At 45.6% G+C, this 21,176-nt stretch overlaps 1 long non-coding RNA gene across 4 annotated transcripts; it reads left to right on the top strand.

Annotated features, from left to right (window-relative positions):
• The first annotated feature begins 974 nt into the window (after nucleotides 1-974).
• LOC108953135 (uncharacterized) lies at nucleotides 975-21,176 on the top strand. 4 transcript variants are annotated; one of them, XR_010514338.1, is made up of 4 exons: nucleotides 975-1,231; nucleotides 1,313-1,387; nucleotides 1,749-1,947; nucleotides 20,800-21,176. It is a non-coding gene; the product is annotated as an uncharacterized LOC108953135 (long non-coding RNA). The 4 variants fall into 4 exon arrangements; XR_010514337.1 differs by having other exon boundaries at nucleotides 20,861-21,176; XR_010514339.1 differs by lacking the exon at nucleotides 20,800-21,176 and having other exon boundaries at nucleotides 1,744-1,957.

Here is a 21,176-nt window from a genome sequence, read left to right on the forward strand (position 1 = left end):
GATTTAAACAATTAATACTAAGCATTAATCAAGTTGTCCGACATGTCATTGGTCTCTCGACGCTTCGTCCGATTCCTCGACGCATCGTCCTCTCTTATGGCGTATTGCCCAATCGGCCAGTTGACTCCGCAACTTCGATATCCTTGGTGCAATATCCGCTCTTCTTGGCCTAATGCTCGAATCCACGGCCCGAAGCCTTCTGTCGATACGTCAACAATTCCTCCGGCCCGACGTCCAATCTTCTGACATATTTTCCCCTGGCACAACATGATTCTTTCTGCTTTAATTATCTCATCCTGATCAAAGCATCCTGCGTCACTCAAAATGCATATTAAAATATAAAGATATATCAATTGATTTCATCATCAAAATACGAGATTCAACATATATAAACTGTCAAAACAATTTGTGGATATCAATAAAAGGAATCAAAAAATACGATTGATATAGATGACAGATTAATAGTTGTTGCAATTTTCTTTGATTAGATTAGAAATCTGAGGAACTAGAATTCTACTCGTGCATTCTAAAGCATGATTTAACTAAACATTGCTATTTTGGAAGTATTCTTGAGGAGCTGTGTCATTGTATACTTGAATTTGTGGTTTGATAGTAATTGATTATTTTTCTTTGATTTGAATTGTATGCCATTTTCTGTATAAACCTCCTGAATTTGATGACCTGTGATGTGGTTTATGGTTACTAGACATGTGGTGGCAGCATTTGATGGATATCATTCTATTATTATTATTATTATTATTATTATTATTATTATTATTATTATTATTCAGTTTTTGCTTAATTCTGTCCTAAGTAGTGTATTCTATTACGGTTGAATTCCTCAAATTTCCACTATATTGAATTCCTCAATATTCTATTCTAATGGAATGGTATTCTCTGATAAATTTATATAAATAATTATATTAGTGTATAGTCGTCTTAGAACTTGTCACATTAGGTGGCTGTGAGAGAAAATGATTATGTGAATCGAGGATGATATTGTACTCGTAACAGCTCAGATATGCCCTTTTCTTCTGCATTCCCTCTTTTCCCTCTTACCCTCGAAAGTTTACCCGATTCGGCACTTCAAGTACTGCGGCTTATGATCACGATCACGATATGGAGCGCACATCTCCCCCGCCCCACAAACGCCACTTCAGCGCCGCCAACAGCTTCTTCAACCTATCCCGGTTTACGATCACCAGTTGGAAAAGCTTGATTTCGAAACAAGGTTGTATACTATGCTTCTCTTTATCTCATACGATATATGTATAATTTTACGGTCTCGATCAATCATGTTGTATTAATCCAGATCATTACTGTTCACTAATCGCGAACAGCGTGACGATCAATGAGACAGCACGCCGCAGTCGGGTTGGGGAAACAGGTATTCGTCTCCCCCTTTCCGTTCCGCCTGTTCATGCCATTCTTAACAATTGATCTCTCTGGTTTCTGGATTCTTGCGCTTTGGATCGATTGTAGGGTTTCGTCACCGCATGTTTTTGGTTTCAAATTGTTCTTTTTTCTTTGGGTTTTCGTCTGTTCTTCCATTTTTGAGGATGTGTTCTAAGGTTTTGCCGCGAGATTCTTGAATACATTAGTTTGTAGTATAATGTTTTTATCATCTTTAATCGAGAAAGAGGAGGATTCTTGTTTTGTAGTATAATGTCAGATTTTTAGATCTGACTTCTATATGTTGTCATCACCGGTCTCGAAAAAGTTTGGGTTTTTTTTTTTTTTGAGGTTAGCGAATAAAAACAATTGAAGGACTTCGAGAAGCAAGATCAATGTAGCAGCCAACTATTTCAGGATCAATTTTGTGCTTCGGATGGGTCTGTCTATATTCTTTGGCGTCATTTCTTTTATGGTATTTTGTTATGCTGCAACAATGTCGAAGCTTCTTCCAGAATCAGGAAATCAGATATTATTATCCATTCAAAATGACTGGTAAATGTTACATATCTCGGTCCACTTGTGGTAAAAATGAGTTTAAGCAAATTGCATATTACTACTTCTGAATGGAATTAGCTTAGATAAAGTTGTCCATCATGCTTGTCCATAATATAAGCAATATCTCTATCTTTGAACTTTGGAGTTGTCACAGATATTTCTGGAATCACAAGTAACTTCACTAGGATTGATAAACACTTTATTTTGTCTTCAAATGTTCTTCTCTTATAATCATCGGACACGTTTTTTACTTGTTGCAAATGTTTATATGAGGAAGATTACTATGATAACCGAGTCTTCAAAGGGCGAAAGTGGATCAAATGCAAATACTGGAATTGACGTTTTAGAGTGTCACATAGAATAGCTCTGGAAATAATCCAAAGTTCCATCAAGAATATATAAAAGTGTTGTTAGTGAATAAAAGTACGGTGGCCGGTGAGTATGATGATGGTCCACGAGCTGACGTCGGGAACTTCTGGTGGAATAAGTATGATGATGAGGTGGCTGCGCCTCTTGAGCATCTCGGGCGAGGGTTGGATCGATAGGTTCGGTTGAGTCCTCGCGAGTGGCTGGGGGTTGGCGCTCCGAGACCTGCCAACTTGAGTGTCGTTTGTGGCGGGATGTGTCCTCTCGTCTCCGGTGTGGTTGGCAACCTTTCTTTGCGACGTGGGCGCGCCTTTGGGATGGGAGGCGCAGACTGGCGTTGGTTGGGATCCGAAACGACGGATCACCCTCTTCTACGCACCAAATGATGACTTCGGGATGAAGACGCCCGCCACTCGGGGGTGACCACCTCCCTGCAAAACGGCCTTCGTCGGGAGCTTCCCGACTTTGGCCCCTCCGACGAGCAAGTTAGTTCGGTTCGCCCTCTTGTGTTTTTTCTCCTTTTTTCCCCTTCTCGACCGGGCATCGGATGGGAGTATTTATACCTGTGTGTGAGGGTTGGTTGCGCCTCGGTTCGGCATGGCCGTTGACTTTCATGGGGGTGGGACGACTTCTCTGACGAGATGGCGTCTTTGGGGGTTCTTGAGTGGCGTCAGATGGAGCTGCCCCAAGAGCAGACGACATCGCCCCGAGCTCTCGGGGTGGTCAAGTCACACAATATATTGGTACCGAATTTGACGTGGCGTGCACCTAGTGGTTTTGACGGCGTGTGGGGTTGCGTTGGTGGCTGACGGCGTGTGATGTTGTTGGTGATTCATCTAGGGCCAAAATATGTCCTATCACTGATGATTCATCTAGGGCCAAAATATGCCCTATCACTTCTCCCCCCCTCCGGGGCGTGCCGACGGATCCCCAACAGATCGGGAGGCATGCCTGGGGCTAAGGGACGTGATTGTACTAGGCGTCTCCTTGGGAGAGGTGGATTGACTCATCGGGGGCGATTAGGGGAGTAGGACCCCATGATGTGGGCAGGACCGACCCTGCTAATTAAACCGTAGGGGCCTGACGAAGTGAAATCGAAGCGTCGAGGTCGTCGCGGGGCGACTTGGATAGCGAGATACGACTCGGGCATTAAATTAGCCGCAAGGTGTGGCTCGGTCGTTGGAGTCAATCCCGTGGGCCGAGCGATTGCGTCCGGGCACGGGTTCCGATGCCAACAGGTCACAAACCAAGATCGATTTAGCACGCTTTGGACGGAGCCAGATCTAGGGGCCGAGTGGGTAGATTCGGCTCTGAATCGGTCCTGGGGACCCGATAAGTTTGACTTTGATTCTAGTATGGGGATCAAATTTGTGAGCTCGGCTCCGAATTGAATTTGGGGACCAAGTTTGTGAGCTCGGCTCCGAATTGAGTCTAGGGACCGAGTTTGTGAGCTCGACTCCGAATTGAGTCTGGGGACCGAGTTTATGAGCTCAGCTCCAAATTGAGTCTAGGAACCGAGTTTGTGAGCTCGGCTCCGAATTGAATCTGGGGATCGAGTTTGTGAGCTCGGCTCCGAATTGAGTCTGGGGACCGAGTTTGTGAGCTCGACTCCGAATTGAGTCTAGGGATCAAGTTTGTGAGCTCGGCTCCGAATTGAGTCTGGGGACCGAGTTTGTGAGCTCGGCTTCGAATTGAGTCTAGCGGGTCGCCAGTCGAGAGTGACCCGAGCAGGAATCAAGCATGGGTTGCTGACGGGTCCCCAGTCGGGAGCGATCTTGCGACACGGGGAAGGATCGAGCTTGGGTGCTGATGGGTCGCCAGTCGGGATCGACCCAGAGAAGGATCGAGCTTGGGGTGCTGATAGGTTGCCAGTCGGGAGCAATCTGGAGCGTCCCGGGCAGGAATGGAGTATGGGTGTTGACGGGTCGCCAGTCGAGAGTGATCTGGAGCGTCCCAGACAGGAATCAAGCACGGGTGTTGACGGGTCGTCAGTCGGGAGCGATCTGGAGCGTCCTAGGTAGGAATCGAACATGGGTGTTGACGGGTCGCTAGTCGGGAGCGATCTAGAGCGACCTAGGGAAGGATCGAGCTTAGGGTGCTGACGGGTTGCCAGTCAGGAGCGATCTGGAGCGACTCGAGGAAGGATCAAGCTTAGGGTGGTGAGCCATACCTGAACACCGTCTTGCCATGTGGCGGGCCAAGCAGAGCATCATGAGGCCTGGCGGGAGACTTCATTTTGAACGGTGCTCAGCGGGGGGTCTCGGGTGATGGGACTCCTTTGGCGGGGAGTTCGAGGCGGGCAAATCTGGCGGATCCGAGGGGTTGTGATGGGTCTTAAATGCCGCGACTGTTGCTCTCCTTGGGAAGCCCTAATCGTCGCCTCGCCGTGGGTCACGCCCATTTTATAATCCCCATCTAGGGCAGTTATCATCACTCTTGCGATCAGCCTTTCGTTTTGTGCCTCAATTTGCTCCTCGCAACTCCGTTGTCTTCTTTGCTTCAATCCCTCGCCCCGGCAACCGGGCTTCTTTCTTGCGACTCTGAGGTTGGGATGTCTCCGTCTTCGTCTTTGTCTTTGTTTTTGTCTTTGTCTTCGTTTTCGTCCCCTTCTCCCACTCCTCCCTCGCCTTCCTCCTCTCCTCCTGCAAGCTCCCGGGATGAGGTAGTGAGCGTGTCCTCGGGTAGCACCTCTACCAAGGCCTCGAGGGGTTTAGCCGAGCTTGAGGCCCTCAAGTCTTGGCACGATGTGGACTCGGTGGTGACCAAGGACTTGTTGAGAGTGCTCCGGGATCGCTACCGCATCCCGGAGTGCTACGGCCTGCATGCCCCTCGTCCGGGGCAGTGGCCGTATGACCGGTTCCCCGACGAGTTCGGGCTGACTGTGGGGGCGCTTGAAGCCGGTCTGCGGTTTCCAGTGCACCTCGTCATTAGGGATTGCCTTCACTTCTGGGGGATTTCCCCATCCTAGGTGTCGCCCAACTCCTGGCGCTACCTGGTGGCTTTCATTTGGGAGTGTCGGGGGGCTAGGATTGTATCATCTCGATCTCTGTTTCTGGCTTACTTCCGCCTGGGGAGGGGACCAGGCGGATATTACTTGACCGCCCGCAGCGGTTTCAAGATTAGCGGTGTACCCTCCAACAACAAAGGTTGGAAGAGGCGCTTCTTCTTCATCAATTGTGATCAAGAGTGGGGCTTCTACACCGGGTGGGCTATTCGGTCCATCGATAACGCCCTCCCGTCGCTCTCTACTAGTGACACAGCGATGGTGGATTGTCTAAGGGGTATCTTGTCCTCTTCTCGAGTAATAAAAGAGATGACCGAGGAGTGGATGGTTGGAGCTAAGCTGAGCCCCGCCACCGGGGGTATGACCATTCGTATATAATGGTTCATTCGTTCATCCCATGCCGTATGACCGCTATCTATTCTTGTAAAAATAGTGAACCTATGATCAATGAAGAAGACAGCAAGCACCAGGGCCGTCAAGGCCCCGTCTCAGGACGGGGAGGGCTCCGGAGGTGGGATTGTCCCGCTGGAGGGTACGCCGAAGAGGGCGCCGGCATCGGAGCGCCCTCCTAAGAAAATGAAGATGGCGGTTCGAAAGATGCCGACAAGTCGAGCCACTCGCTCGAGTGCCTCCCTGGCATCGCCTGCGGTCCCTGCCCAGGTGGAGGGCTCGGCGAGTAAGAAGGGGAATGGGTCGGCCGGGTCGTCTGATAGCAACCCTTCCAAGAGGGGGCCGGCATGCCCCCTTCTGGTGCGGGAACTGTGCCACATCTTCTCCTGGCCCGAGGGTGGGTAGTTCCAAGCCCAGCTTATGGCTGATCTTTCGGTTGGGGATCCGGGAGCCCCCTACATCGCCCGGTGGTCGACTCTGAAGGCTGATAGCTGCCCTTGGGGCGATGGGGAAACCGCCTAGGAGTTCGTCCGAGGGGCGCTGCACCCCTTGCTAGCCAAGGACCTATACTGCTCCGACTCGGAGGTGCTGGTAGAGTGGGCGGCCAAGTCGCTCGTCTGGGTAAGTGATGGCCTCTCCTTCTTGCCGATTCTTTCCCTTGTGGATGCTGACAATGATTCTCATGCAGAGCTTGCACTATGGAATGGCGCTGATCGACTGGGTCCTTGACGTTGGGCGGGCGATTGGGCATCAGATGGAGCTCGACGATGCCCTTCGGAAGGTGAACTTGGAGCTGCGAACCAAGGGGGGTCTGGAGGCAGTTGCCGTGGCCGAAGAGCACGCCACAGCATTGGAGGAGGAGGTGGCTCATTTGAAGACCGAGTTAGAAGAAAGCCGGTCACACATCTGTTCGTTGGATGATGAGCTACTGACCCTCTCCCAGGACGTTATAGCCGCCAAGGCGACGACCCAGGCCGCCGAGAAGGCACTCGAGGAGGAGCGGTTGGGATTGCCTAGAAGGGTCGAGGAGGCGGTCGCCAGGTACAAAGCGTCCTGTCACGGACAAACTTCTAAACAAGATGTTTGATGTAATGCTTATGCATGTCCGTGTCTTTTGGTATGTTCATACTTTGCCTAGCATATAGAGGGATAACCGAAGGCTTAATAGTCCTATTTTAGTTGGGTTTGGTGGCCATTTTAGGCTTGTAAATAAAGGTTGTGTCATGTGGACACTTGTGAGAGATTTTTGGTCTGTAATGGACCATTTTGACCCTTTGTTATGCAATTGTTCAGAGCTTGTAAAGTCTGTTTGTAATTTGCATTGTCTATAAAGTGTTTTCGGAAATGTTTGCTTGTGGATCCCGAATGAGGTGTTTTCTCTAACTCGTTCTCTCTTTTGTGGGTCCTAAGAGACTGTGGGAGGCTTCGAGGAGGCTGACCTTTGCGGACGGACATGCAAGGGTGCCGCACAACTTAGGCAAAACCAGCTAAGTCCATGATAGATGGTATCAGAGCGGGACAAGCATTCATAGAAACACTTAGCATGCAAATATGGGGGACCTAGCGGGGCTGCGTTGAGGGCAGTCAGCACACGCGCGACCGTTTGGGGGAAAACGGGCATGGAGGTATAGGGAAAAGGAGTCGCTCGAAGGAGCGGGCATCTGAGATTGGCATTCAGAGGAATGGCCAACCCTTCACGCAAGAGGTACCACGAGAATAGTCAAGCTTGGAAGAATGCAGAGCACACAAAGGTTGGGCTGGTTGAGTTTGAGCTATGGCTCAACGTTGACAACTATACTTGATAGTGCTCAAGGCAAGCGAGGCGCTTGATAAAAGATGAGACCATGCAAGGTGGAATGAGTTGCTCAGTGACCGTAAGAGTTGTGCAAAGCTCACAGAGGTGAGGGGAATTGCTAACTCAAAGAATTCGGTACTCATACATGAGCTTGTATGCGGACGATGGAATGTTCGTGACCATCCCAAGGAGATCGAAACTCGACGCCATAGAGCATTGAAACTTTCTCTTCGACATATGAAGGATATGTCCGTAGGAGGCTGAAGTGTGCAACGAGTTCAGCATGATGCTAGGCCTTGAGTGGTGCAGCGGGGGCTGTATTGATGTCGAGTCACAATCTAGCAAGTGCGTTTGTAGAAGGTAGAACAATGCACAGTTTGTTCAGCAAATCGGAGTAGTCTAAGGGGATGGTGGTCTCTGAAACGAAGAGAGATATTGCTCCAATGGGATAGTTATCCAGGAGGGATAAGTCCCGACTCTCTAGAGGGAGAATCATGTAAGATGGACCTCACATGTTGAGGAGTACCTCAACAAACAACAACTCCATGAAGCTCAATGGACTGAGTAAGCGGCGAGGAGTCGTCGCATGATCTCGCTTGAGAGAATGCATTGGTGGATGCATTGCGAGATCAAGTGGGGGAGCAATCCAAAGCAACACAAATGAAGGCACACTTGGAGTCGATATGGAGATCGGACTCAAGGGAGGGCTGACCCGTGGAATGGTGGGCGCGAGGGCCACCATCAACTCAATGCAAAAACGAGGAGCGGAGCAACTTGGGTGTAACTTGGCAAAGTACCCAAGCCGCATGAAGGGAGCTAGCATAGAAGATAGAACATGGAGCGGAGGCACAGTACTTTCCTTGGACAGAGGTCAAGGACATGAACTCTTGTAGAGGCAAGAGCAGGATCATGTTGTTCCATGGGTCCTTCATTCTGACAAAGCGGACTCATCTTGCATGGTGCCAAAGACGAAGGGAGCTTCTGGGCACATGCACCTTATCTCAGAAAAGCATTTGATGGAGGAACTAAGGCGACTCAATTTGCGGAGGCGAAGTTGGGTTTAGAAGGCCTTGGCATGGGGCAAGAGGACGCAGAGGCGGGTACTCTTGAAGAAAATGTCATAGTGTTGCCGTTCAAGTTGCCAGGTAGGAAGCGGTGCGCAGCGGAGATTGTGCTGGTAGGGGCAGAGGCCCAGGATCCAAATAATGGTGCACTAATTACAGCGAAGTCGGTGGACTTCGGGAGCTACTAGGCGACGAACTGTCCTAGAGCGGTGCTTCATCTAGGTGTGACCCAAGAGTGGGTGGATGAAGGTCGGTTGCCAAAGGAGCGAACAAAATCGAAGGTGGAAGAGACCCTGTGATGTATTGGCAGAGGCCACACATGGAGGGATCACAATTCAAGTTCATCCCACAAGGATCAGAATGCAATGGAGATGTCACCAGGAGGCAACATTTTGTAGCGGATCGTGGTGGAACAGTTCGTGGCAAATGCGATACACATGACATAGTCCCGTGAGGGACTAGGTCATACGATGGTATGATCGGGAGCTACTGGAAGCTCCACTTCGGTGAACAACACGACAACAAGAAGAGCTATGGATTTAAGAAGTGAAGGCCATGGTACCGCAGAGGCGGGTCTTCCGTGCGTGCATCGAATTTTGCATCGGATGAAAGCCTTGGTCATCAGCATATGGGGGCTGTGTTCCACCAAGGGAAAAGTTCGAATGCAAGTACCAGTGAGTTCCATGGGAGGGACTTGATCATGCAGAGGTATGATTGAAGCAGCTGGAGAGTTGGACTGCTCTAGAGCCCATATTCGCTTAAGGGAGCCAGGCAAGTCAGAGGACAAGGTCGAGTAAGCGAACGTTGCTACCAAGGAAGCTAAGGAGAATAGAATCGGTGCAAACCCTATAATGCGATGGCAGAGGCCATGCATAGGAGTTGCAGTCTGTCTTTCCATCGACCAAAGGGAGCTGCTTGGAGAACACAGAGGTGTTGAAGTAGGGGGTCGAAAGGGGCGAGGAAGCGACGACGAGTCCAGAGGGACTTAGCTACCCAAAATCAAGCATCAGTTAGAATGGAGGTGGGCTCAAAGGAGTGCCACATAGACATATCTACTGATCGTGACGAAAAGGGATGCAGATGCGAGGCAACGGATAGTAGAGCCATGGGCATGGCAGCGCTATGGTACCGCAAAGGCGGGACTTCCGTGAAAGTCATTGATCCCTTGCTCTCATGGAGGGAGAGCGCTTGGTTGTGAAAGGGCCGAGGAGGTGGAGCATGCAGAGGCAAACTCCAAGTACCGAGACAAGGCTGAAGGGCAAAGGCCAAGGAACTTCGTAAGACCGGTGTCAACAAGCTTCTCACCAAGATAGCCGAAAGTGAAAGACTTCGGGTCAGGCAAGAGTGCATAACTAAGGAAAGAAGCAGGGCAGTATGCGGTGCTGTACCTTTGCTACTAAGTGGAGTAGGCGACAGGGTTGATGGAGAAGACGGTATAATCCCAGAGGCAACCAAACCTATGAGAGAATTACTCCAAGTTGGGGTGAAAACTTCCTGCATTCCAAAAGTTCGATGGCAATGAGACGGTGAATCACAGTAACTTACTCAACGCAAGGTGTGCAAACACTTCAAGTGCTTCAGAAGTGTGAGCAAAGAGCAGGCGAATGCCAGTATCCAGCTCGATGCATGGAGTACAACCTCGAGGAGACGGGCGAAGTTAAGTAACCTTTGCCTTCTCAACCCTTAAGAGAATGGGCGAAACCGAGTACCCCAATTCTTTTATCTATCCAGCAGAGGAGCTCTGCACAAGTTTAAAGACCCTTCGAAGATAATGGAAGACAATAGTTGTCAAATTCTCACCAACGGTGATCAGTGCTATTGAGAGTAGATTGTCTGCTTCATTTCCCAATGAAATGCCAATCGAAAGCGGAAGTGATGTGAACCTACTTGGAAGTGATAACTAAGTGAAAGAAGAGTCAATGGGCAAATTTTATGGAGGAAAGACCCAAAACATCAGAAGTTTGCGAGACAATGCTCGTTAAAGCTCCAACAAGCATCCACCCAGTTCAAGCAGCATGAGGCATTTGAGAGACTGGCACAGTAAGGTTGGTCTTTTCCTTCATCTGGAGGATTCGTAGGAACCAACAGGGATTAACACAACTCAGCCAACCCCACACTAGAGTCAGAGTCATTGGCGAGTTGAAGCTGCATGGTGGATCAAAGGTTCGACTACTCAAAAACAACAGCAGAGAGCAGCTAGGAGCCAAGAGGCGCATTGCAGCTGGACAGACGATTGAAGACTCAACAAAGGCGAGGAGTTGCAGTGTCGATAAAGGCTTCGACGAGGATGTCGAAGGAATAAGTGGGGGAGAATGTCACGGACAAACTTCTAAACAGGATGTTTGATGTAATGCTTATGCATGTCCGTATCTTTTGGTATGTTTATACTTTACCTAGCATATAGAGGGACAACCGAAGGCTTAATAGTCTCATTTTAGTTGGGCTTGGTGACTGTTTTAGGCTTGTAAATAAAGGTTATGTCATGTGGACACTTGTGAGAGATTTTCGGTCTGTAATGGACCATTTTGACCCTTTGTTGTGCAACTGTTCAGAGTTTGTAAAGTCTGTTTGTAATTTGCATTGTCTATAAAGTATTTTCGGAAATGTTTGCTTGTGGATCCCGAATGAGGCGTTTTCTCTAACCCGTTCTCTTTTTTGTGGGTCTTAAGAGACCGTGGGAGGCTTCGGGGAGGCTGACCTTTGCGGACGGACATGCAAGGGTGTTGCACGACTTAGGCAAAACCAGCTAAGTCCGTGACAGTCCGTCAGGTTCGAGCGTGGCCTGGTGAGGTCAGGCCGGGTCACGTACGAGTACGGGTATCAGGTGGCCTATGCTCGTTTCCGGGCGAAGTACCCAGACCTGGACCTAGAGTCAGACCCGTTTGTTGACAACCCGGCGGACTAGGATGTCAACATGCCGGCGAACGTTCCCTTCGATGACGAGCTGTCGACTCCTCCCTCGAGCTAGGGGGTGCACCCCCTCACCTTTTTAGTTTTGTTTTCCTTCCTTTTCTTTGTTTGGTCGGGCTTGGGGCTATATCGCCCGACCGTTATATGTACCTCCTTTATAATCTAGAAGCACTTTCATTTTAGAATTATGGCTTGCTCTTCTCCCTAACCGTGGATATGCGGGCTCCCACATCTTTCTTATGCCCCGACTAGCCCCCCCCCTAAGGGTAGAATTTCTTCAGGTTCGTGGCATTCCATGTTCTCGGCAGGGGATTTTCCTCCATAGTTTCGAGTCGGTAGGTTTCTTCTCATACCATGTCGTAGACTCGATAGGGGCTTTCCCAGTTGGGTGCAAGTTTTCCCCTTGCTCGGGTCGGGTTGCTTACTTCTGCTCTTCGGAGGACGAGGTCTCTGACTTAGATCGGCCGCGGACGGACCCTTCGGTTGTATATCCGAGCGGTCGCCTTCTTGTATGCTAGGGCGTGCAGGTGTGCCCTGGCTCTTCTCTCCTTAAGGAGATCCAGGTTAGCACGCAGTCCCTTCTTAGAGTGCCGTCGCTCATAGTTGGAGGTGCGTAAGATAGGGAATACCATCTTGGGCGGAAGGACCGCCTTGGTCCCGAACGCCAAGCTGAACGGAGACTCCCTCGAAGCGGTTTTGGGAGTTGTTCGCATTGCCCACAGGACGTTGGGGAACTCATCCACCCAAGCCCCATGCACGCCCAATATTCTTCTCTTGAGGCCTTCAAGAATTGCTTGATTCATCATTTCGGTCTAGCCATTGGTTTGGGGGTGTGCGACCGAGTTGAACTTCAACTGGATTCCGTATGACTGGCAATAAGCATCGAAAAGCATTATGGTCAAGGGAGTATCCAATGAAAACGCAAGGTTTAGATTTTGATGTTAACTTATGTGAGGCATAGGGACGGAGCCATAGATAATATAAACTTCCAAACACTTTGAGTTTTTGAAGGTTTAGGGATTTGTGAAATAATTTTTCAAATGGTGACTCGTACTCAATGACAAGAGTGAGCATACGATTAATGAGGTAGATGATAGCTTAAAATGCTGCAGTCCAAAAAGTTGGTGGCATAGAGGCTTGGTGTAGGAGTGTGAGACTAGTTTTAACTATATGTCGATGTTTGCATTCAGCAGAGCCGACGAGTTGAGGAGTGTGTGGAGGTGACTTGAGGTATTGTATACCATAAGCAGATAGGCAGGATGTGAGGGTTTGATATTCACCACCACCATCGGAGTAAATAGTTTTAATTTTAGACTGAAATAAGTTCTCGACCAATCTTCGAAAGTTGGTAAAGACTGTTGAAACTTCAGATTTATGGTGAAGAGGGTATAACCATATGTATTTGGTGAAATAGTCTACGAAAATAACATAAAATCTGAATGTGTCAAAGGAAGTGATTGGAACGGGACCCCAATCATTAGTGTAAATAACCTCAAGGGGTTTAGAGCAAGATATGAAGGATTTTCCAAAAGGAAGTCTATGAATTTTATTACTTAAACAAGCATCACAATGAGTTATGATGTTATTGGTTGTAAGCGTAGGAAGAGAATAACGGGAAAGCATTTTTTGCTGAATAAAAGTCGAGGGATGACCAAGACAACGATGCCACACATCAGTTGGAGCTACGACCGAAGAGTAGGCAATGGTTGGGTGATTTGTGGAACGGATGACCACTCGTAAATGTTGTTTTTACTCTGTCCTCGGATCAAGGGTGCCCCCGTGCTCAAATCCTTGACAAGAAAGGAGTTAGGAAAGAATTCAATTGAGGTATGATTCTGTTTGCAGAATTGAGAAACAGAAATGAGGTTTCGTTTGATGTGGGGTGCACACAAAACATCATCTAGCGTAAACAAAGTGCTATATAAATTAAGCATTGTGGAACCAATATGAGTAATGGGGAGTCTGTTACCGTCACCGATGATGATGTCTTCATTTCCGCCATAGTCATTATGGATGGACAAGTTTTGTAAATCAGAGGTGATGTAATGAGATGCGCCAGAGTCCACAATCCAATTTTGATGACCAGTAGTCGGAGTAGTTGTAAGATTTGCGCGAGGCCAAAACGACGGAGGAGGAAGTCTGGGTCAAGTTATACAGACTTTTGCAGAGTGGCCAACTTTGTCACATAGTTGGCAGACAACTCTTTGTTAATTTGTGTGATCAGGACGCCAGGGTTGAGGATAATTGAAGTAGCCGCCTTGATAGTTGTAATTGAAATGTTGAGGAGGGGAGGTTTGTTTGGAGCCCACAAGTGCAAGCATGCTGGCCAAACCTTTGTTGATAGATTTGTTATACCGGTTGCTCTTCTTCTTAAATTTTTGACTGATTTGAGCTGTGATGGATGGTCCTGACAACTTGTCCTCATGCTTGAGATATATCTCATAGATAGTCAACTTGTCATAGAGTTCTTCAAATAACACTGGTGAATCACGTGTGCGTATTGCTGCTACCAATTCCTTGTACTTGTCTCCTAGGTAGTTGTGGATATGGACAGTAACTTCTTCATCACTGAGGGAATGACCTATCAAGGCCAAGTTATCGATGATAATCCTTATGTTATGTAGATAATCAGTAACAGTACTTCCCTCTTGTTTTATCGTCATAAGACTGGATAGGAGACTAAGCATACGAGTGCGGGAACGATTGGCTAGGGTGGTTTGCAACTTGCACTAAGCTTCGGCAGTAGTGTCACGTGAAGAAATGAGTGGGGCGAGGGATCCAGCGATCGAGGCTTGAATAACTTGAAGGATGAGACGATCCTGGCATAACCATAATTTGTGGTCTGGATTTGGTACTGGACTGGGTGCGCCTGGGATATTGAGCATCGTTGATGGACAACAAAGAGAGCCATCGACATAGCTTAAAAGATCATAGCCAAATAGTAGATTAGAGAATTGAGCACGCTAGGATGCGTAGTTACCACCTTTGGATAATTTGAAGGGGATGAGGGTTGCTGTATTTATGGAGATAAGGCCTGTATGTGGGAAAGTACTATGGTTCCCTATAGGAACAGTAACTTGCGAGAAGAAGCAGAGGACAACAACTTGGGAGAAGAGCTGATCACTATTACTGCAACTGTTGCGGTTGTGAGGGCTGCTACGGCAAGGACGACGATAGTGGCACTTCTCGCTCGAGCGAGATGCGAGAACGAGGAGGAGAGGTCGCTAGCCGGGGAGCAGTTGCGAGGCTACGTCGGCTCTGCTTTTGCAGGAAGAGGCAGAGGAAAGGTGGCGTGGTGGCCCTTGTTCAGCTTCGAAGGAGGCCGATGCAATGATCTTGGAGGACGTCCGTGGAAAATGCTGCACTACTTTGAGATAGAGTCGCGGTCCACGGGGCAGTAGGAGGAGCCGGGATTCGATGGAGTCCGACGGGGAGACGGGTCTACTTCGAGATGTTTAGAAGTGGCCTTCACGGCGAGAGCTCTGATACCATGATAGAAATGAAATAGAAAGAAGAAGATTATATTGATTGAAACTGATAACAGTCAAGATCTCCCGTGATAACAACCTCAACAACAGCCAAGATCTCCCCAACTACATGATGAGATATCATAAATCTGTTAAGGAAAATCCTCCTCTATTGAAGAAAATTCTCCAATATGTATAAATATGGAGTATTGTGTATTGTTTCAATCAATACAATCTTCTTCTTTCTATTTCATTTCTATCATGGTATCAGAGCTCTCGCCATGAAGGCCACTTCTAAACATCTCGAAGTAGACCCGTCTCCCCGCCGGACTCCACCGAATCTCGGCTCCTTCTCCTACTGCCTCGTTGACCACGACTCCATCCCAAAGTAGTGCAGCGTTTTCCACGAACGTCCTCCAAGACTGTCGCGTCGGCCTCCTTCAAAGCTGAACAAGGGCCACCATGCCGCCCTTCCTCTGCCTCTTCCTACAGAAGCAGAGCCGACGTAGCATCGCAACTGCTCCCCGGCCAGCGACCTCTCCTCCTCGTTCCCGCATCTCGCTCGAGCGAGAAGTGCCACTGTCGCCGTCCTTGCCGTAGCAGCCCTCGCAGCCGCACTAGCCCTCTCTGCCGCAGCAGCTGTAGCAGTAGTGATCTACTCTTCTCCCAAGTTGTCGTCCTCTGCTTCTTCTTCCAAGTTACTGTTCCTGTAGGGAACCATAGTACTTTCCCACATACAGGCCTTATCTCCATAAATGTAGCAATCCTCATCCCCTTCAAATTATCCAAAGGTGGCAACTACGCATCCTAGCGTGCACAATTCTCTAATCTACTATTTGGCTATGATCTTCTAGGCTATGTCGATGGCTCTCTTTGTTGTCCATCGGCGATGCTCAACATCTCAGGCGCACCCAGTCCAGTACCAAATCCAGACCACAAATTATGGTTATGCCAGGATAGTCTCATCCTTTAAGCTATTCAAGCCTCGATCGCTGGATCCCTTGCCCCACTCATTTCTTCACGTGACACTACTGCCGAAGCTTAGTGCAAGTTGCAAACCACCCTAGCCAATTGTTCCTGCACTTGCATGCTTAGTCTCCTATCCAGTCTTATGACGATAAAACAAGAGGGAAGTACTGTTATTGATTATCTACATAACATAAGGATTATCATCGATAACTTGGCCTTGATAGGTCTACAACCAATAACATCATAACTCATTGTGATGCTTATTTAAGTAATAAAAGTCATAGACTTTCGTTTGGAAAATCCTTCATATCTTGCTCTAAACCTCTTGAGGTTATTTACTCTAAACCCCTTGAGGTTATTTACATTGATGTTTGGGGCCCCGCTCCAATCACTTCCTTTGACACATTCAGATTTTATGTTATTTTCGTATACTATTTCACCAAATACACATGGTTATACCCTCTTCACCATAAATCTGAAGTTTCAATGGTCTTTACCAACTTTCGAAGATTGGTCGAGAACTTATTTCAGTCTAAAATTAAAATTATTTACTCCGATGGTGGCGGTGAATATCAAGCCCTCACATCTTGCCTATCTGCTTATGGTATACAACACCTCAAGTCACCTCCACATACTCCTCAACTCGTTGGCTCTGCTGAACGCAAACATCGACATATAGTTGAAACTGGTCTCACACTCCTACACCAAGCCTCTATGCCACCAACTTTTTGGACTGTAGCATTTTAAGTTGTCGTCTACCTCATTAATCGTATGCTCATTCCTGTCCTTGAGTACGAGTCACCATTTGAAAAATTATTTCACAAATCCCTAAACCTTCAAAAACTTTAAGTGTTTGGAAGTTTATGTTATCCATGGCTCCATCCCTATGCTTCACATAAGTTAACATCAAAATCTAAACCTTGTGTTTTCATTGGATACTCCCTTGACCATAATGCTTTTTTGTGAACCCGTATCTCGAAAAGTCTGTACGTCCCGTCATGTTATTTTTATAGAGACTACCTTTCCATTTCACAACCCTGAGTCTCCTGCTGTGCGACCTACTCCATCACATATACATCACTGGAGTACACCATCAATCCCGTCAACCAAGTCTCCTATAATGTCATCCAGTCCTTCACCTCAGGATCCACACTCTCTCCTTCTCCTGGTGCAACAGCTCCTCACCCCCTCCATTGTGCCTCTTCCTTCTTCACAAGGTTCCCCTATGACTGAAGGTATTCCCTGGAATCACATTCACTACCTTTATCCTCTTTTGGGACCAATGACACTGAAGTCTCTTAGCCTATCCTAATCTATGCCCCTCCACCGCCCATACCTACAACATCCTTTATAGTCCCTAGTCATCCAATGACAACACGCTCCAAAAGTGGTGTCTTTAAACCACGATAAATCCTTGACCTACATACCATCACAACATCCTCGTCACAGACCACTGAACCTACCACAATTACTTAAGCCCAAAAATCTCCATACTGGCATAAAGTCATGTGTGAAGAATACGATGCACTCCTCCATAATTCTATATGGACCCTTGTACCCTCTCATCCCACACAAAACATCATCGAGTGTAAGTGGGTCTTTTGAATTAAGCAGAACCCAGATGGGTCCATAGCCAGATATAAAGCGCGTCAAGTGGCCAAAGGATTTCATCAACGACCTGGTGTTGACTTTACAAAGACATTCAACCCTGTTGTTAAACCCACAACAATCTAACTTATTCTGAGTTTGGCTATCTCAAAAGGCTGGCATTTACGTCAACTCGACATTAATAATGCTTTTTTACAAGAGACCCTAACTGACGATGTCTTCATGCAGTAGCCTCCTGGCTTCATCTACTCTCAATATCCAAAGCATGTTTGTAAACTACAAAAAGCTATTTATGGACTTCATCAGGCTCCAAGAGCTTGGTACACCGAACATGGCTCGTTTTTTACATCAATTGGCTTCATCAACTCTAAGTCTGATACCTTCTTATTTCTTTGTCACCAAAGTGGCAATATATTATATCTTCTAGTATATGTAGATGATATTATTGTCATAGGCAACAATCCTATGGAAATCAAGGCATTCCTCAAGTATTTAGTAGATCGATTCTCCCATAAAGATATAGGAATCTTGAGCTATTTTTTGGGAGTGGAAGCAATATACACATCTTCCGGGCTCTTCCTATCAAATGAAAGTATATTCAAGATCTATTACAACACCTCTGTCTATTGGCAAGTCGCTCAAACTATGTGATGGAAGCCCTACTACAGACCCAACTTAATACCGTTAAGTCCTTGGCTCCTTACAATACTTATCTCTTACCCGTCCAGATATCTCATTTGCGGTCAATAAATTATCCCAATTCATGCATCGACAATCTACTATGCATTGGTCTGCAGTCAAACGAATATTGTGATATCTTCATGGGACTATCAATCATGGTCTCTTTTTTTGCAAACACTCCCCCCTTCATCTCCATGCCTTTGTTAATGTTGATTGGGCAAGGAATTTTGATGACAGACCATCCACATCGGGCTATATTCTCTTCCTTGGACCTAATCCAATCAGTTAGAGTTCCAAGAAGCAAAAGACAATTGCATGTTCTACAACTGAAGCTGAATATCGTGCCATTGCCACCGCTGCTGTAGAACTCAATTGGGTCATGAATCTTCTCAAGGAACTTCATCAACATCAACTCTACTCCTACAATATATTGTGACAATATCGGAGCCACTTATCTATGCGCCAATCCGGTATTCCATTCATGCATGAAACATATCGCCATCGACTTTCACTTTGTGCGAGAACAAGTTGTCAGACATCAACTACATGTTTCTCACGTACATACGACTGATCAACTAGCAGACTCTCTCACGAAGCCTCTCACCCGTAAATTTTTATCACATCGGTCCACGGTCCACGGTCCACGTCCTTGACAGAAGCACCGTCGTCTTGCGTGGGCATGATAACAGTCAAGATCTCCCATGATAACAATCTCAACAACAGTCAAGATCTCCCGTGATAACAACCTCAATAACAGCCAAGATCTCCCCAACTACATGATGAGATATCATAAATCTGTTAAGGAAAATCCTCCTCTGTTGAGGATTTTCAAATGATATCTCCAAATAAATCCTTTAAATTTATTAAATAATAAATACATAAAATATCAATCTCTCAATAGTCCTCAATCAACCAAAACTATAATTGGAATATCTCAATTGACTTAAACCAAACTCAATTTGATTATGACCTAATGGAACCAACCTCAAATCCTTATATAACCAATCTAGAATCACCCTAGACTGGTCTAATTTAGATTTGATTGATCTCGATTAAGTCAAATAGGTTTGAATTAGTCAAGTTAGTTTGGAATTACCCTAAATCGACTTTAATCCATCAAACCTGTCTGATTTAGTCAATTAACGAGCTCAAACTAATAAAGGGAAAAGAAATTAGACTATATCGTATAGTGCTAGCCTAGACCAGGGGCTAGATAGAGGAGCAACGATGTGTCTAATGCCGATTGCATAGTTGGGCAGGCTTAACTAAATGGACTAAGCTAAGCCTTACTTATAAGTTAAGTTGACCCTTACCAATGAACTACGTCATGCTTGGCTCGCAAGTTGGTCGTACCTAGACACATGGGTTGGAGTCGTATCTGACAACATGGATTGGGTCGTTCATAGCTGCATGAATTGGCTCATGCTTGGCCACATGGATTGGGTCGTACCTAGTCACATGAGTCAGTTCATGCTTAGCCACGTAATTGGGTTGTACGTCTAGTCACACGGGCTAGATTATACTTGGCCACACGGGTTAGGTCGTACATGATCACATGAGCTGAGTTGTACATGACCACATGGGCTGAGTCGATCCGATATGACAAATCAACTTAACTCAAGTTGGACCCCAATTAGACTCTTCTTATCAAATTAAATTTTAATATTTAAAATCATAAAAAAATAACTTAAATCCATTAATTAAAATTTTAAATTCATGATCTTAAATTTAAAACTAATTACATTATAGAATTTAACACATAATTCTTAAAACATAGATATATCTAATTAAATAAATTAAAACTATTATGCTAATTCAAAAATAAGAATTTTAATAATTACATCAATATTAAAATTTACTTAAGCTTACGAGATTAATATAAATCAAATAATTATTCTAACAACACAAATCAATTATTATTAATTACTAATCATGAAAATTTGAAATTAAAACATCATTATGCATTATAAAATAATAATAATCTCAACATCAAGATTTCAAAACATAAATCAAAGCAAATTAAAATGAGTTATCTTTTCTTCAATGTCATCTCCTAGGGAAGTCCTCCCCTCAATCCTCTTATTGTTAGGCTCGGTGAGGAATGAGAGAGAAATAGTCCCCAAAAGATGAGAAGATAAGTAATAATTTAATTCTTATTTTTAATTTAATTTAATTTTTCTTTCATGCATAAAGAAAAATATAATATTCATTTCTTATAATTCACACACCAAAATAAAATGTAAACTATTTACTTTCTAAAAATCAAATCACTCGTTAGAAAATAAATAAATTAATAATATAATTAATTAGTAGAATTCTTAACTCAGACTCCCTTGTATCCATCTATAAATAAAATATATTACAAATATTTACTGTTATTTGTATTTTAAAATTTTAAAACTATATACCAACCAAAATACTTAAGTTGAAATTAATAATAATACACTTATCATATCTTTATAAGTCAATCTTAATCTTGCTCACTTCCGGGGAGTTATAATTTTCCTTGTAAAATTTTTAATTCTTTAAATCAACTAATATAATGCTACTTTTTTTTTTTTTCACGAATCATAAATCATTTGACTTGATTTAAAGCATATTTGGGAACCTTGTGATGGAGATTCGTTGGTGACGTGTGTGGACTTGTACCTTGTAGAGAACTCATTGTGATGCTGACCTTGTTCTTCAAAATGTTTCTGGAGGTTGTCATTCTTGTTAGAGCTTCTATCGTGCAAAGATTTATGAAAAGAATGGATGGTTCATGTTTAGTCTGGAGTTTTCACCCACGCACTCTTACAGTCCATCTACGGCATAATCAAACTGAACCAGATGCGCTGTCCATCTATCTTTCTGTAAATATTTGATTTTCTATAAGAATATGTATGTGCGATTAAACTTCTATTTTGTAAAGTCGGATTTGTCATATATTGTACTGGCAAGTCAGGTTTAATCTAAAGCAGGATTTGGAATTC

This window comes from Musa acuminata, chromosome BXJ1-6, assembly GCF_036884655.1.
Source record: "Musa acuminata AAA Group cultivar baxijiao chromosome BXJ1-6, Cavendish_Baxijiao_AAA, whole genome shotgun sequence".
NCBI lineage: Eukaryota > Viridiplantae > Streptophyta > Magnoliopsida > Zingiberales > Musaceae > Musa > Musa acuminata.